This window comes from Euprymna scolopes, chromosome 46, assembly GCF_053919585.1.
Source record: "Euprymna scolopes isolate OS-2025 chromosome 46, ASM5391958v1, whole genome shotgun sequence".
In the NCBI taxonomy this organism is placed as follows: Eukaryota; Metazoa; Mollusca; class Cephalopoda; order Sepiida; family Sepiolidae; genus Euprymna; species Euprymna scolopes.
In genome coordinates, this window is record NC_136527.1 from 163983487 (window position 1) to 163987409 (window position 3923).

The 3923-nt window shown below is 26.0% G+C and overlaps 1 non-coding gene across 1 annotated transcript; it reads left to right on the forward strand.

Moving 5' to 3' along the window:
- Window positions 1-3307: 3307 nt before the first annotated feature.
- Window positions 3308-3439, forward strand: LOC145271989 (U4 spliceosomal RNA). The gene has a single exon (XR_013866124.1). It is a non-coding gene; the product is annotated as a U4 spliceosomal RNA (small nuclear RNA).
- Window positions 3440-3923: the final 484 nt, after the last annotated feature.

The window sequence follows — 3923 nt, forward strand, 5'->3', positions numbered from 1 at the left end:
ATATATATATATACATATGCGTGTGATCGTTTATGTAGTAATCCTCAACATGTATAAAAACAAGAAGCAACGGCAGAATTCGCGCATAAGCCTGACGAATCCTATAGTTGGATGAAACGCAGAATATTCAGTGTAGCTTAATCGCCATATATATTTTATAAATTACTATATATATATATATATATACTGTATGTCGATGACTACAAATATATATATATATATATATAAAATATATTTGTAGTCATCGACATACAGTCCTGTTTCGTTGTATCACAACTCATCAGTGCCGCTAGACTAGCATCTCTCCCAAGCCAAGCATTGAACCTAGAACCGTCGTGTTGACAGTCGGCGGTTCTCCCACTCGATCATGGAATTGACGCCCGTAAATAACTCGTCGGAATGTCTATTTAAATAGACACCCGCCACCACCTTTATAGTGCTCAAAGCGTCTGTTTGTAAACAAACAAACAACGAGCTTCGCATTTTCAGCCAATTAAGTAGCGGGTGAGATTATTTACGACAGTGCTCTACCCAAAGAGGGGGGCTTATATATATATATATATATATATATATATATATATTTGCTAATAATTAAAATTTACATTTTAATATAGTTCTACTGTTTTTCATTCATTATTATTTATTAGAATGTAAATCTCCATTCAATTAATTTAATGAAATGCAAGTCTAGTTACTTCACTTAGATCAAAGCCTCTAAGATTAAATTTACTTTTTATTTATTTACACCAACGTCTATATATATATATATATATATATATATATATATATATATGTATATATATATATATGATAATAATTACAATTTACATTTTAATATAGTAATACTGTTTTTCATTCATTATTATTTATTAGAAATTAAATCGACTTTATTATTATTATTTTTAATAAATTAATTTGATAATTTTATCGATGAAAAATGATATTATAATGGATTATTTCAATCGATAATCATGAGTTATTAAGTTTTAACTTATTATCTGCTAATGTAGAATTGTAAATTACTTCCAATTACTCTAATTTGTTATTTATTTAACTATTTAATCATATTATTATCAATATTACTCTAATTTGTTATTTATTTAACTATTTAATCATATTCTTATCAATATCAGCACCTTCAATACTTTATATAGAAAAAATGATTTAATTTTTACATTTCCCCAATTTAAATCCGTTCTACATACGAACGTCAATTTTTAATAAACGTTTCGCGAAACTAATTCCTTATATACGTGTGATTTTTGTTATAATTACATGTCTTCTAAAACACCAAAGATTATAATGCAAAGTTCCTACATCTGATGACATGTTATTATAATTATAATCAAATAAATGTATATCAAAATTAAACCTAATATTAATTTTAATTCAAGTTAATGATTATAGACTATATGCAACCATGTTTATCCTTATTCTTAAATTCCCTCTACTATGAACTTAATTACATCCTATTTATATTTTATTTATTTATTTAATATTTTAATTAACATTTAATTAATATTTCGGAAATGAAGTTATGAACGTTAACATAATGAGTATATATATATTAAATAATTTGTGGTTCGACATATTGGATTTAACATAGATATAAGTTATTATAACTATAATGCCATTTTTAACATACATACTAACTATTAAGTATATTTAGAAACACATATCAATCATATTTTTAATCAACTTGTTGCATCAATTACATTTTTAGATCAATACTTGGCGCCGAGCTCTTTAAACTACATTTTTAATATTCTGATTAATACGATTTATTTATTAGATTATTTTATTTTATACTTTTTTATTGTTTATTTATGTGTTTATTATTTATGTAGATATTTATTTTTTTCTACTAATGCTTACTTTTGTTGCAGCTGACTTGGCAGTATCTTCTATGCAGTGATTTATCAAAGGGTATATAACACATATTAACATATCTTAGAAATTGCACTTATAAAGTATTTTACTTGTCTATTTATTTTTTAGAAAAAGGTATCGGCTTCCATACATCCACTCAGCAATGGCTGTACTCGAAAAAGCTCTATCGGAAAAAGGACACGGCGCCAGAGAACGTGTACCTTGGAAACGTCTCCAAGTTCTTGTCACAGGTTTGTTAGATTTTTATTTTTTTTACTAGCAGGGGTACCCTGTGTTGCCTGGGGAACTCGTAAGCAAGTTATTTTTATTAATGTTGTTATATGTGAGGTAATTCTTATCGTAAATGCAAAATAATGAATCAGAATAAAAGTTACCAAAAAATTAAAATATAAAAGAACAAATTTTACCTTGCCATCAATAAACATTACATTTTGATCAAGTAATAATGTCATGATCTATTTCAATTCACTGTATTAATATAATATTTCATTCTTTCTCCAATTCTAATTGAATAATATAGATTTACGCAATTTTTATTTTTCAATCCGTTTATTAATTTATTTTATTTGTTGATTTTGGGGGCCAGGATAAAAATTCATAGCCGGCGCAAACACATCGTGGGAATCCTACTTAAGATTTCCGAATCAAATCGTTTTTTTTATCATAAAAAAAATTATATAAATATTTTTTTAATTTATAAATGTATATATATATATATATATATATATATATTATTGGAAAAAAATATGAAAATATTTTTTTATTTATAAATGTATATATATATATATATATTATTGGAAAAAAATTATGAAAATATTTTTTATTTATAAATGTATATATATATATATATATATATATTATTAGAAAAAAATATGTAAATATTTTTTCTTTATAAATGTATATATATATATATATATATATATATATATTATTGGAAAAAATATGTAAATATTTTTTTATTTATAAATCTATATATATATATTATCGGAAAAATATGTAAATATTTTTTTTATTTATAAATGTATATACATATATATTATTGGGAAAAATATCAAAAAGTATTGACGGACTGATGTCGAAAAAGTATCGTAAAAACACACAACAAAGCACCTACTATGAATGTGCCACGCATGTATTCACGTGTTCATAACTCTTAAAGGTGAAGGACGTCAAGGGCAGACAACTGTATTTAATCGTGCATTTTCTATAAACAAAGACTGTTTTAAACTATTTTACATGCATAAATGAATAAAATATATTTGTTAAATGATGCATGATACTCTTCTGATTGATAATATTAGCTTAAAATAGTTTTGTATAATACGCTGATTTAATTAATACATGAAAAGGAAAACTTGGGATCGCTAAGGTTGTAATGCGTCTGTGCTATGTATTTCGTTGGAGACGATCATTCGTTGTTCTTGCGCAGCGGCGATACAATAGCCAATGAGGATTTTCCGAGGCGTTGTTATTGCTAGTTGAAAACTATTCCCAATACCCCGCGATGGCACCCAGTGCCAACCGCAATTTCTGGACACCTCTAAGGAGGTGTAAAATCGAAACTAAAAACAGACAATATTTACATCCCATGCCTTACCTCCTTCTTCGCGAATACTAGGCTTACTTTTCGATGGTATTCTTTTTTCATGTGTAGTTACATTATGTCTTTTTTTTCGTCATTTTATTTTTTCGTTTTATGTCATTTTTCTGTACCCTTTTTTTTATTTAATATAATCCCCCCCCCATTTTATCTTTTTTTTATTGTACCCTTTCGTTTTTATTGTAACCTTTTTTTCATTTAATATAATTTTTTCCCCATTTTATCTTTTGTATATGTTTCTTTTAAACTTAATTTTATGTTTTGGTAAATTTTCAGATTAGGTCCACCTCCACAGTTTTCTTTTAAATGACGACTGTTTTAGGCTTTCGACTATGCTGAATACGAAAATCGCATTGAAAATTTGCAGAAATAAGTAGTTATCGAGATATAAAAAGCTGTGCTATGCATTGTAATCTTTGGCGGCCATATTTGT